Below are 14,815 nucleotides of genomic sequence, written 5' to 3'. Positions count from 1 at the left end.
AATTTCCGTATCATCCTGCTGAGAGAGGTCTTAGGGAACATTCAACACAAGCACCTAATTTCTGTTTTTACAGGGAAGACAAGAGGGGCCCAGAGAAGTTAACAGATGCACCTCCAAATCATGCCAGAAATTTAAAAGGAAGATAAGGTCAAGGTACAGAGTCTATCTACTACTACACTTTGTGCCCCATCAGGGCACCTTGCCTGGGGCTGCCTAGGCAAATTAACCCCACAGGAAGGTGACCTGGCCCAAGATTTTCCACAGGAGTACCCGTTTTACAAGAGAAAATACTTCTAAGCGTTCTTCTAGGAATAGATTCTAATAAAAAATAAGGTGTGTAGGAAATAACACTGTCTCCCAAACTAAAAATGTATTATTGGTAGCTTTATAGATTCATATCATGTCTTCTTAAAGAGACTGGTTGGCATAACATTGTTTCTTATTTATACTTACAATACTCTGAGGAAGTGGCATTATCCTTTTTTTTTTTTTTTTTTGGCATTATCCTTTTAAACTAAGAGCTAAAAAGCATTCGAGGCCAGGGAGAAAAAAATATTACATAAGGTGAGAATTGTTAGTAAAGCATAATCTTCCCCAAATTTGATCAGTTACAAGGTATAGAACCTCCCTTTGCCTCAGTTTCCTCATCTGTAAAATGTGGAACATAAAGTGCTACTCCTAAAACTTCGTTAGGAAGATTAAAGGAGCCACTCAACATAAAGCACAGGGCTGGGAAATTGGTAAACTGTAGTAAAACACATTCTTATTTTCCTGCAAAGAGTTTCTACCTCTACACTATTAAGTTCCATGTTCACCCACACAGGGGCTGACAGAGCAGTGAAAGCTGGAGAAGTAGATCGTCAGAGGGGTGGGAATTGGTTCAGGATGAGAGCTTTATGTTTAAGAGGTAGAAATCTCTTCAATCCTAAAATTCCCTGACTGAATGGGTATGGGTGGTCTTATTTCTCTTTCACAGGCATGGTGTCTCTAGTATACCTCGAGACTTTCATTGTCTTAATTTATTATTTTTTTTGTCTTGAGGGATGCTTCTTCATACTTGTTAGCTGCTTGGTTGTTGAAAAGGCACTGGAAACTCCAAGTCCATCCTCTTTCACCCTGGTTGACCTTTGGAATGCTGTTGTCAGCCAAGAAGACATTGATATCTTCAGTCTCCTGCTAGCTTGAATTCTTTAGGGCAGAGCCTGCTCAGATTATCTCCTGATGTCATTCCAAATGTCTGATGGCCATCTATGGCAACGGGGCTGGGCTGAAGCCTGCCAGGAAGGGGGAGCCCATGGAATGCTTAATGGAGCATTCTGGTCAAGAGGGACCTAGAGGTTGTTCTCTGTTCGATGCATGATCAACATTACAACTATGTCTAGGGCACTGTTTGCTGGTTCTTGCAAAACAGAAGCTATAGACTTTTTTTTTTTTTTTTTGGTTTTAATAAAGTCCCCCTTGGGACGTGTATGATTTCTATTGATTTAAATTTGTGTAAATATGTATTACAGGAAAAATGGACTCAGAAAGTGTTAACAAACAATTTATGTCTGGTATTCCTATTCCTGCTAACTCTCCTCAGTAAGAACACCAAAGTAAGATAAAGAAATTTAGAAAGGAGAGAATAAAGCCACCACACCACAAAATGTACCTTGTTTTCTTTATCTCTGTAGGTAATTTTCCAAATGATGGTATTCTACTTAGCTGAGAACTTACAAAATTACTTCTAAAATATTTTATTTATAACCTAAAATTATAAACCAAGAAAGATAATACGAATTTTATTTTTTCAAGAAGGAAAGATCATGCATAGATTTATGTGTTTCCCATACATACTGAATTTGAAAACAAGGAGGTGCGTAATTATATCCATATTCTAATTTACCAGGATAAAGAAAGAATTAATTTTCATTGCTTGAGATGAATTCTCCCTAAATTGGGGATTCCTGGGTGGCTCAGTGGTTTGGAGCCTGCCTTCAGCCCAGGGTGCCATCCTGGAGTCCCGAGATTGGGTCCCACATCAGGCTCCCTGCATGGAACCTGCTTCTTCCTCTGCCTGTGTCTCTGCCTCTGTCTCTCTCTCTCTCATGAATAAATAAATAAAATCTTAAAAAAAAAATCTCCCTAAATTATTTTGGAATATGATCAGAATTAAAAGTAAAATGCAGTAAAACTTTTTAAATTTAAGTCAGGAATGAAAACTGGTTTGATTTACCAATATATACTAGTTCACTGAGTCAAAGAGCCAAACCAAGGAGGTCTGATTTTCTATATATATATATATATTTTTTTTTTTTACTAAATTTGTAGTTAGATATTTCTATGTGAATAATATTCATATTTGTAATACAAGGGTTCTGTAGTATATGTGCAAAAATAATATTACCTTATTAGAATGAGAGTTGAAATAAAATAATTTTAAAGTGCATAATATTTAATGGCCGGCCAGTCATTATTCGTTAGTCTTGTATTAACAGCTTTAACTAATTTAATTGTATTAACTGCTTTATAAACTTTTTTCTTTTTATCTAAACAACCTTTCAGACAGGCACTACAATTCTCCCCATTTTATAGATTTTAAAAACTAAAGCTTAGAGAGGCGACGTGACCTGCCCAGGGTCTAATAACCCCTAGGTGCCAAAGGACGCGAAGCTAGGTTTGTTTGTTTCCAACTGATGCCGTTGACTATGATGCTGTGTTGCTTCCTTAGACTCATGACCTTTGCTCCCTTTTAAGGAGGATATCAGGAGGTGATATAATTGATATTTTTCCCCCCACCAGAAAATATTTTAGAAATACGTGTCTAAATGTGTGTCATCCTCTTCAGGGTAGACAGCTTAGGAGGTTAATTGCTTATTTCAGTAATAATGTCCTTGCACAGATCTCTAGAAATCTTAGGAATTTGCTATTCAATCTTAACAGTTTGTTGGCAGATCATTATTTTTAAGGATGAATTTGCTGGTGAAACTAAATTCAAACCAAATGTAGTGAAAAGGTGCTTAATGGAAACTGTGATGTGATTATAAACCAACAGATTATTTGATATCTGGCACATAAATTGGCACTAATTGCAGATACAAAAGGGGAATTTCAAGGGTATTCTGATGTGAATGTGTAGCCATTAAGGAGACATTTTGGCAAGTAATATAAAATTTTTAAAAAGTTAGTTTCATTAATTAAAAGTTATATATCATGTATGAATGTCATGGGAAATATCTTTGCAAAGAATATACAAGAGGCAGGGAAGGGTATGTCAGAGACCCTGGATTAGAATCCAAGCTCAGACGCCATAATAACCATTTGACCTTAATTTTTGAAATGTACTTGTTATAAAATAGAGAATGTGGCAGGACCTACACAGGATGATCATTTTCCTGGGAGGAGGACATGAAATTGTACTTCTATAGTCACCGAGTGCTTGGCACGTAGAAAATGCTCAGTAAATGTTAGCTAACATTTTACTATTTCACTTTTAAGGACTACCCCATGTTCCTGGAAGACATCTCCATGTCTCATTTATCTGACAATATTTTAGAAGTTGTTTCCTTTTCCATCAGCTTCCATGCTTCAAAGCAGTTTTTATTTCATAATAGAGTTTTTTATATTTGAAATAAATATAAAATATTTAGGATAACATGCGGATTAAACTAATGTATACTATGCAAGAAATATTACATTCTGAGGTTGCCAATTTATATTATCCTTGTCAGTGTTCCATATTTTTTTTCAGAGAAAGATTTTTTGTGTGTTCATATTTGATTTTATCAGACTTCTTAAATCTTAAATTTTTAAGTCTTCTTAAATCAATATTATCTGTGTGGTATAGGCAAAATTGTAAGGTTGCTGAAGCTTGTCTTTGTGTCATCAGCCTTCCTAGACTCACCTTCAACTTGTCCTTCTTTCACTCTGGCATGCACCACTCACCCAGCAGCAATTTTTAAAATCAATAATAGCTCTTTATTGAGTGTCTCTGTCTCCTCACAGCCTTTCACTGATGTGACTGACCCACAAGGTCCTATCATTCCTCAGCAGCCTCTTTATGTTCCAGAATTCTCTTGGACTATGTTCTATCAGAGGAGCCAGCCACTGCAACAGTTTACCTCATGACGCAGTGTCAATGTGTTACTCCTTTAAATGAACTTCTCTTCAAAAGTTTTCTGAAAGGAGTTCATACATCAAAGGAGTATCTATGATTATACAAATTCTATAAGTTTCCTGCTCTGTTGGTCAGGAGGTGCTTTGGGGAGGAGACTTTCAGTGTGTCTCAGGTCCCTCTCATTGGCCAACGTGTATGTAAGCCCTGGGTGCCAATAAGTGAGTAGCCTGGCTCTTGAGGAAGAAACTTTATGATTTTTGAAGAGATTGTGATTGGAAGACGAACTATCAGCAAAGTATCACGGTGTTCCTTGAAAATTTGTCTACTTTAAAAATATATATATAATAACACTTTAGTATCTGTTGTTCCAGTCTCTTTTCTATTCCCATCTTGTATAGAAGGCACACAGTTGCTGCATGTCCCCTGTGCCATAGCTACCATGTTGTCACTTGGTCTCCCTCTGTGTGCACTCCCTTCTACTCCCAAAAGCCATCAGAGGTATAATTAGTGATTATTTCTCCAGAAGTGTTGAGGGGGATATAAGAGCCCTGTGACGAGCATGTGTATTGCTTCCTGGATGAAGGTTAGAATTTGGAAGGGTTGGAGAGAGGTTCAGGGCTGGAGGGAAAAATGCATTTTGCCCTTTATCACCTCTGTGAAATCACGGATAAAGCATCATCCTGTGTGCAAAGATGGGCACATCAACATTTCCCAACTTTGGCATTAAACCTGTAAATATGGAGCATCCCTATCAAATGCAATGTACTACTTTATAGTCTGAAGAAATTCAGAGATGGAGAAATATGATTCTAAGTAAAAGATTTTGAACACTACTTAAATAAGGGTAAGTAGGCAACATTCTACAATTTTCTTATGCCTTTTGACCCCTTTAGCAATAGGGAAATAGCTAATCAAAAGATTTAATCCTGTCTCTTCCATTTCCTTTTCTTTTTCCTCCTTTCTTCCCTTTCTTTCTTCCTTCATCTTTTCTGCTCCATCTTCTCATTTTCAGTTGTAAATTTTTTATTTTCAGTTTTAAAGTCCGTAAAACCAAAAACACACAAACACACACATGACTGGTTATTAACAATTAGATTTTTTTCATGCTTTGTAAAGTTACATTTTCTATTTCAGAACCATAGGATATTAATAATTTTCTATTTATTTGAATCACTCCAAAATAAAATACTGATAACAAGAGAGCTTATTTCTGAACAATTAAAGTATGCTACAGATAATATGTTCATAGAAGAGTTTCTATGATTTTTTTTTTTGGTTATTAATCACTATAATTACTCTGATTACAATGATGATTAACTCACAGCAAGTAAGGCTGTGTTGTTTATCTATTTTCGAAGGATTTATGTCCATCCATCCACATGTTCCACACATTCTCACCTCACCCTTTTGTAGCCGTGAGATTCTAGTTTGGGTAGCCTATGGCCACAAAACAGCCCACACATAGAATAAAACCTGTGGTTTCCTCTTCCTTTTTGCTGGCCCTTAGCCGTCTAAACTCCCTGGGTCAGTGATGATCACTTGAGTTTCTAAAACTTGACTATATTTGCACATGTATTCCTCATAACAAGCCCTCTCTACACTATTTTTTTATTTTTCTGAAGAGTCAATTCAAACTATTGTTCATATTTAAAGCTGTTTTATTTAGTGCCTGAAACTCAAGTAGAACTTGAGAATGATTTTTGGCTTATCTCTAGTGTTGGGTGAACCTTATCTGCCAGTCTACATGAAAATAATTAAACTATTTAAGTGCAAGTATACCTGACAATAAATAAAAATAGAAATATAACTTCTGTAGCTATAACCATAGGCTTCCTTTGGTGTCCTAGAACTTGAGATCGCTGGGTGCTCATTTTCTTGCTACTGCAGAGTAGGAGAACTGACCTCCAGAAGAAGGGAAGGCTCTAGAGAGGACTGAACAATCTAGCACAGAGAACAGTTTACCAGAGGGCCTCAGATTCACTCAGACTTTAGCCCCACCTCTGATCCCCTAAGCAACAACCTCAGGAATCTGCATCTAACTAGCTCCTTGGGTGTTTCTTATGTATATTTTGTTTGCAAGCCACTGCCTTAAGGGTGATCATAAGATCTGCGAAGTCTTATTTCTTTACCTTAGGTTCGCTTCATTATTCATTCCCTCACTCTCAACTCTTCATAAGTTTTATGAAACTTTATATTAGTGAACACCATTCAAAATAGTAACAGTGAGAGGTCAGAATGATAAGAATCTTCCCATCGCTTGTCTTGGCTGGCACTGTAATAGACATGCCGCATATATCCTGCCCATTGTGATTAGAAGACTGATTAAGCAATGGGAGGACCCAATTCTCTCAAATTTCTATATAGTTCTTCATTTCTACATATCTGAGAGGCAGTTGCTTATCTTTTCTTGGGTGAACTGTGTTCTTGGATCACGGTATCTCACCAAAACCTGTAAAATGGGTTTCAGATCCAGGGACCTCTACCGCTAGTGACAACTGAGCTGAGAACGCATTCATGCTTCAGTGACTGCCAGCTGTTTGTGAGCCTAGATTCCTGGCAACCAGGACTAGTCTCATTTAGAATCACTTAGGAAATGTGGCTTTACCCTAAAAAGACTTTCAATTACTACAAATATTCCTTAGGACCTCGATAATTACCTCTGCCTACCGAGCAATCAGGTAGGGCCTTCGTGACAATGTCATCCCAGGCAACACGGGGATCCCTAATTCCCAGCCTTTTAACATCTCTGCGTGGCCAGCTGCTGCCATTAACCACTCTTGGATCTAGATATTTTTAACACTTCAGATTAGGGGTTCTCTGATGAACCTGTTTCTTGTTCCAACATTTTTCTGACACGAACAAACATGTTCTCAGGCTGGCTTACGGCAGCAAGTGTGGTGACTGGTTTTTTTTGTTTGTTTTGTTTTGTTTTGTTTTTTTCATTTTTTAAACTATCCCGTTTTATAAAACTAAAAACAGTAAATGACTTAAGTTTTTTTTTGTGTGTGTCAACTTAGTCTTATAATGTGTTCCGAAAAGTTCAAAGCCATGTGTGATAATGTAATTTTGAGGGTAAGACCTTTCATGTTTTGTTACCAGGGTATCCAAGTAGGAAAAATAAGGCTAGCTGGTCAGTAGTTTATTATAAAGTGATTTTGTTTCCCCCACTCATCTCACAGGCTAAAAACTGGTGTTAGTTTTAATTATTTGGAATGCTGCCAGTATGGTGGGCTTTTAGAGCAGTGGGGAGGGGACAGTGCATGCCAATGGAGACAGGAACCCACCCAATATTGTCCAGAATCCTACTGGGACTTCACATGAAGCAAGAGAAACACCTTTTGTTGGATAAACACCTTCTAGACCTGCCTTTCCTATGATTTACACATAGCCCAGCAAAGAGTCACATCCCTTCAGTATCCTCCCAGAGATTACATGACTTGTTTCCAGTCACAAAATTACTGAGTAGTGAAATAATGATTACGACTCATAACTGCCTACTTCTGCTCTGGTGCTCTTCAGGCAGTACTCTTCAGGTCTAACAAGAAAATATTTAAGATCCTTCAAAGGCAGACAAGAGACAAGTCATTCACTTTCACTAATAATCCTTTGAGATGCAAGGAGATGACTGAATTTTTTGCACATTTTGCTTTGACACCTCTGTCTTCATAATTATTAGAAATGGATATTATTTACTGATTATTTTGCTTGAAATCGATTTGCATACTGTTATTGCATATTGTTAAATGGTTTGCTGATTAATAATGTTGATTTGGACTAAATGTAATACAATAAGCAAATACATTTGTGAATTTAGATATATCGTATAATTTAGTTGCTAAATGGTATCATAGAGCTGTTGGAGATTATTCTAGACTAATCCCGTGCAGGAAATTTCCTCCCATCGCCTACATCAGTGTTTTAAGCCCTCCCTCTCTTTTAAAAAATTCATTTGCTTGTTCAGGTTTTAAAGCAAACACTTCTCACAGGCAAATACAGCTCCAAAGCTCAGGGTTAAGATAAATCCTTTTAAATTCAGAACATGCTAGTTATCTCCTAAATGATTTCTTTTCTAGAGGGTCAGAGAAGAATACAATATTTAGTTTGAATATATTTTCATGACCTTGATTGAATCACTATGATGTGCAGCACTATCAACAAATTATATTATAGCAATATAAAATATTAATATAATTAATAATTATTTGAATAAATATCAGATACTTATATTAATACCAGACTGTTGAGTCATAGAATTTCTGAACTGTTAGGAAACACTTGCTGATGAGGCCTCTGGGGACTAGAGAGGTTTTATAATTAACACACATACATATACACACACAGACACTAGTTAGTTTTTGAATCGGTTATGTGAACTGTTTACTATATTCTGTACTTAGGTAATTGTATGCTTATGCTTTGGTATATTTGGTGTTTTTAATTATTTTCAAATATTTCAAAAAAACTTTTCAACCTGAACTTTTCATTTATGCATTTATCTTCTAAACATATATGTTGCCATTGATTATTTTTTCTTACTGCAGTTTCATACACAACATAAATATTTTCAGTTTGGAAATCAGGTTAATGGTAAAGAGAATCTAAAAATGAATTTATGCCATAGGTATTTAACGTGTTCATGTTCTTTTTTTAAAGCTACATTTTAATATGCCTTTGATAAAACTGTATTTCTCTAATAAGATATTAAGTTTGGTGGCTGCAAACAGTTCCTCAATGAAATGTCACTCACATTAATTTTCCATGTGCTCTTTTTTTACTTATAGTTTCATTGTCCACATGTTTAAAGTCTAACAGAAAAAAACATCACTGGATGTGAAGTTGGAGGACAGATCCAAGTCTACATCTACATCCTCATGTTGGTGACCTTGGGTAAATTTTATTTTTGTGCTTCCATTTCATTTTTTAAAAAAAATGAGTAGTTGAAAGCATCAAAGACTCTTTCCCACAATTCAAACACTACATGAGCTCAAAAAAGATTTGATTGAAAGAAATGTGTGGGCATGATTACCTGGCTGCCCAGTATTTTCATGGTCACACACTTGTTACATACATCTGAAGTTCCTTTAAGGAAATTAACTCTTTGTAGGTGTGAGATATGGACATCAAGAGAAGTGGGATAAGTGGAAAAGGAAGGGGAAATAAGTTAATGACAAAGGAGGCATGGTGGGTGGTAGAAATGATTCCCTTTTTACTTCTTTATATCTATAGTCTAGTTATTCCTACTTGAAAACCTTACTGGCACCAGGTATTATCAACAGGGATGAGTAATATGTAATTTTTATCTTTACTGGGTTACATTTGGCCCGCAGACAGTTGACAGCTGTCAGTCAGGTGGCTGGTCAATGAGGAGATACATTTAAAGCTGCCAAAGTATTTTTGTTTCTTTAAATACTTACAAGTAAACCATTTTAGCTGGAAGCTTCATGGTCTTGAAATGAAATAGATTGACATTCACAATATAATTTATTGAAGTTAGTTGCTGGGAGAATCAAGATTTTCCCTGTGCATATATGGGTAATCAAAATATTTTCAAATGTCTTTCTGAAAGAGGAGAATAATTAATTTTTTCCACTCTAAATAAGCCATTCTTAAGATATGAAGCTATATTGCAAATAATGCTTAAAATTTAAAAATATATTTTTAAATTAAACTTTTAGGGCACATGAGTCATTGCAACATTTAGTTGTAGTATCTGACTAAGACTTATTAAGTCATTTCCATACATTGAGGGAGTTGGCATAGGTATTTTTGTGACACAAAAGTGAAGGTTAACTGGAAAGGACGAACATGTAGCTGCCAGTTGTCCTAGGAACTAAGCTTCTCTTCATAATTACAAGGAAGAAATATGGAATTTTAGATTAAGCCCACAATTCAGGGCATGGTTAAAATGACAAATTTTGGTTATTCAGAAATATTTGGGCTATACTTAACATTGTTTCTAATAGGTTCAGTCACACTTACATAATTCACAGGAGTCATAAAAAATAGGTTGGAAGAAGCTTTTGTAGGGTTTATATTGAGTGTTAATGACAAACAGTATAATAATTATAACCGATAGTAACGCACATAAAGACTTAACAAGTGTAATTCTAAAGTTGACGTAAGAGTGTGTGTTCAGTTTTGCAGTACTTATTTCTAATTTCTTATTTCTGATTCTTTAGGAATATAGTATTTAACAGACCAGATAAATAACAAAATTATAAGTGCATACAGTATGTATATATTCATTCTTTAACAGACTAATGAAGTTACCTAAAAAATGCAGTGACCATGGTTACTTAGGTGCCAGAAGCAATATAATGAAGATGACGGAATATCACAGAAATATAGCAGTTTGAAACCACAATATATTCCTTTTTTAAAAAATAGAATATACTTTAATTTTCTGAACCATATTCTACATGAAATGATTTATAATTAAAATCAGATTTGGGTTTTAATTATGTTTTAAAGATATTATATTTTTGGGTTGGCTGGATCATTTCTGGTAATTTTTCAAACCACAAATAGTTAATAATTTTAAACATCCTTTAAATCAGTCTAAAAGAGTATGATACTTACAAATTTGTGGCTTATCGTTATTGATTTGATAATTGTTTTAGATGTAGTGGTCATTAAAAATGTCAGATCTGATGATTTTCTTACTATACAACTATGTGTTAAGCATGTAGCTTGAAAATTTTTTATGAGATCATCAGAATAAAACAATTACCTCATAATATTAGTAATTTACATTGGTAGGAGCCTTTCTTTTCTTAAATACCAATTGTACCCCCCACAGTCCAGAAAATTGATTTTATGGCTAATAATTTATAGCATTTTTGATCAGTGTATGCTGTATGTCTTTTACATTCATTAGCCCATGTTGCTTGTGAATATGGAATTTGGTTGTTAAAATGGTTTCATATGTTTACTATGTATAGTCTTTAGCTTTGAGCTCCTTACTTGCTTAAATAAATGTTTTCAATTTGTATAATACAACAATTTGTAGAGAAATGCTGTGAAGCATAGTTAAAAGAATGAGCCCTTGAAATAGAATCACTTTTTAAAAATATATCCTGACATGTGGTCTTATTTTTCCATGTTTTGTATTAATTAAAATCCTATTCTGAAAAAATTATTTTTGCCTAAACTTTTGAATTCATGAAATGAAAATACCAAATATATAAATGTACTAATTTTGGAAATCAGTGATGTAAAAACATGCTTTAGTACTGTCTTGGTTGTTTATTCCAAAGATTTTTCTCCAAAGAAACTCTTTGTAAAGTAATGAGAAAATGTTGCTACTTTTAATTATTAAATATTCTGTGCAATCCATGTGTTTAAAAATGTATTATAAATAAAATTAATTTTATATTCTGTGTAATCATATTCCTGTCACATGCACACATAAAAAACACTAGCGCATGAAACATTTTAAAAGAGCATGTACCATTTCACATTTTTATTTGATTTACTAAAAAACCATTTTACTCAGGACAGGTTATGACAGAATTAGATAAAAAATGATGAAATGATATTTGTGTGTTTAATTTAATAGTCTAATATCATATATGTAATTAATTCTTCGTCTTTCAGATATCGGAATTAGTAGTGAAAGAAACCAACATTCAAAATAAAGAGTCTTTCCTATAAGACTTTTCTTAAATGTAAAAAATTGTCAAATGGTAACAGCTCTACTTTCTACAACAGGCAAACCTACTGTTGAGTTAGTTGGCTCTGATTCCAATGGTCTCATCAGCTTTCTGAATGTAGGTTCCTCAGCAGTGCCTCTTCCAAGATAACAAAATCAACTTTTAAAGATTAAAAAATATATTTTGGCAATTGAAACTCACCAGTGCCTTTCTGCTTCTCCAGGAAGTTGTACCCTTCAGCACCTGCTGAGGGCTTTGTTGTCCAAACCCTGACAGGTAAAAAAATTCCTGTAGAATAAAGCCAGACCAGCTGGCTTTGAAGAGAAACCCCCCAGTTTGGGCTGCGTTTGTCTCTCCTCCTTTTCTATGAAGACCCAGGCTTTCCCCCCTTGATCGTCAAGCCGTAAGATGCGTGATCCCTGTGCACAAGTGTCTGGCAGGCCGAGATGCACCTGTTCCTGTCACTCTGGGGTAAATTTAGCTGTAAAGGTATCACTGACAACCAGACCTTTGTCAGTGCTGGCAAAAGAACACAGAACTGCTTCCCTCCCCTCCCCCTTCCAAACCCCTATGCTGCTAGTTCAAATGGAAAATATCAAATTGGAAGTCTATCCAAAAATCATTCCTAAAAAATGAGATTGCTTTCATATGGTAAAAAAGTAAGTTTCCTCATTTCACGCAGACTTTAAAATTACATTTCCAAGAATAATCTTGGAACAAGACAAGTTTTTGTTCAATTAATTGTGGCTGGAAACTTTTTAATGGAAACATAGCACACACTTACTTCATTTCAGATTATTAAATTGTGTTAAGCATTAAAGTTAGTTGCCATTCTTTGCTGTAGCTCATTTGTTCTTTTCGATCCAGAGAAATATTAGAAGGTTAAAAATTATCACATAGGAGGGATTAATCATGCTACCAAAATTAGACTGCGTGTAGCTCCGAGAGACTGAATGTCAAAATTGTGTGCTCGTAGCCCTTAAACTATTGAAAATCTAGGACCCCACTACTACGTTTAAAATGACAGCTAATGTCTGTGGAAACCCTGGATGTGTAGAAGCTGGTAGAGCTAGAGTTCTCTTACTCTTTGACTAAGGTAAGGACATTTATCACTTATGCGATTTTTTTAGATTAATTTCTTTATTGACAGTTTGAGAACAATTCCTTTTGAAGGAAAATAGAGAGGCAGGCAGTGTTCATTGATATGTCTGATGTAAATATAGTAGTTAAGATATATAAAGTAGCCCAAGGAGTAATGTGTTTAGCCAAAGCATTCTGAGCTTCTGCTTTAATAATTATGATTTCTTAAGTGGTATTAGAAAGAGTTGTGCAAAGTACCTGTTCTACCATTTTATTGCTGTTTACAAGGTTTGGGTGTGATGAGAAAAAGAAATCTGGGTCAAAATAAAAAATGCTTTGTAAAATAAACAAAGTTCCTATTTACTTACTATGTATAAACAGCCACTCACCAAGCCTCATTTCTCCACAGGGCACCACTTTCAGATAAAAACATAGACCTGAATGGCATCATCCAGTATCCAAGGAAACCATGTAAGTACCTCTCTCACTGTGTACTTCTCTTATTCAGAGTTTAAAAGCTGGCTGAGTACTGAATAAGTGAGTGTTTTTATTTAATAATTATACGGGAGGTACTTTTTAGGAGCTTGCTAAAAAGAAACAGGTTCTTGATTGTTATGTGCGTCATAACAAAACCCTTATGTTTTCATCATATTTCATAAAATTATGTGTTTAGTCCCAACCTCTCTATCAATGCTCATTCTTAGGTACAAAACAGCTACTCAAAGTCATAATGAATTGAGAGTTTCAAACTTTTCCAGGACCCATTAGTGTCTGAGAAACAATGTTTCAGAGGCCTTATGCCAGGAGTAGTGACCTAATTGAATAAAACCTTTTTCAATTTTAAAAATTAAGAAAAAATCGATCGGAAAATGATATTTTGTTGGTAAAAATTTATGGCAGTTTATTTGGTTTTAGACTTCCTTGGGGAGTGAGCAAGTGAGCAAAAAGGTGAAGTTATGGATTTAAGCAATGCAAAGAATCTTGAAAACGAGTAATTTTTAAGATGGAAAAGTGTTTGGAGAAAGGGTTGGAAAGTTGGCATATTGTGTTCTTTCTTTTTTCCCCCCGAACTCATTAGTTTGTAGCTAATTTCCATAGCTAATTTTAAGGTTCTAATTAATTTTCAGAACCATGGAATCTATTGAATCTATTGTAGAAATTGTTTCCAAACAACACACTATTCTGGACAAAGATCCACTTCACAAACACTTGGAATATTGTATTAAGTATTTCTTTACTTGGACTTTATTATTTTTTTTCTAATTTGCACTCTCTACATTTATTTATTTATGATTTTTATTTATTTATTTATGAGAAACACACACACACACAGAGGCAGAGACATAGCAGAGAGAGAAAAAGGCTCCATGCAGGGGGCCTGATGTGGGCCTCGATCTTGGGACTCTAGGATCACACCCTAAGCAGAAAGCAGATGCTCTCAACTGCTGAGACCCCCAGGCATCCCTGCACTCTCTACTTTTAAAGTCAAATCATTTTTGATACTGACTAGTTATTATTATTGTTTACTTTTCCATGCAAATACTTAAAACTCATGAAAATACTTAGATTTCTCATATAATCATAGATTGCTTTTTTTTTTCTCATATAATCATAGATTGCTTTTTTTTTTTTTAACCATCTGGATCAGCTATAGGGTTTATCTAGCCTTTTAAATACAGACGTACTACTGTTCATCAAGGTTTTCAGGAGTTGCATTTAAATGCATCTGGTTTAGCCCTGTTGTTTAGAAGTTTTTCATACTATTTTCATTTACTTTTGTTACTCTTGTATTTCTGTCTTCAATTTGGAGCATGGTTCCTTGCTAATCGTAAATGATAGAGATGATCTCAGTTTCTCTGCTGAATTAAACAGACCCTTCCTATTCAATAGCTCATGTCTGGAATATTTCTCTTTCCCACATGACACTCTGATATTATTTATGTCTTTCCATGTTTCTGTCTTTTTACATATATTACAGAATGCATCT

General features: G+C 34.9%; 1 protein-coding gene and 1 long non-coding RNA gene across 6 annotated transcripts in view; one reads left to right on the top strand and one right to left on the bottom strand.

The window, feature by feature from the left end:
* MEF2C (myocyte enhancer factor 2C) overlaps nucleotides 1-12,179 on the bottom strand; it is a 169,054-nt gene extending 156,875 nt beyond the window's left edge. For 3 of the 5 annotated variants that reach the window (XM_072791991.1, XM_072792090.1, XM_072792020.1), the window contains exon 1: nucleotides 11,950-12,175. The gene's annotated coding sequence lies outside the window, so the exon portion shown is untranslated. Of the gene's footprint in view, nucleotides 1-11,949 lie in introns of all 5 variants that reach the window. The other 2 variants (XM_072791994.1, XM_072792092.1) reach the window with 1 other exon arrangement.
* LOC140613889 (uncharacterized) overlaps nucleotides 1-14,815 on the top strand; it is a 144,513-nt gene that overhangs the window by 1,764 nt on the left and 127,934 nt on the right. The window contains exons 2-3 of the long non-coding RNA XR_012014776.1: nucleotides 8,878-8,983; nucleotides 13,238-13,299. This is a non-coding gene — a long non-coding RNA (uncharacterized lncRNA). The remainder of the gene's footprint in view (nucleotides 1-8,877; nucleotides 8,984-13,237; nucleotides 13,300-14,815) is intronic.

Source organism: Canis lupus, chromosome 2 (genome assembly GCF_048164855.1).
Source record: "Canis lupus baileyi chromosome 2, mCanLup2.hap1, whole genome shotgun sequence".
NCBI classification, from domain to species: Eukaryota; Metazoa; Chordata; class Mammalia; order Carnivora; family Canidae; genus Canis; species Canis lupus.
This window is presented reverse-complemented; position numbering and strand designations above follow the sequence as displayed.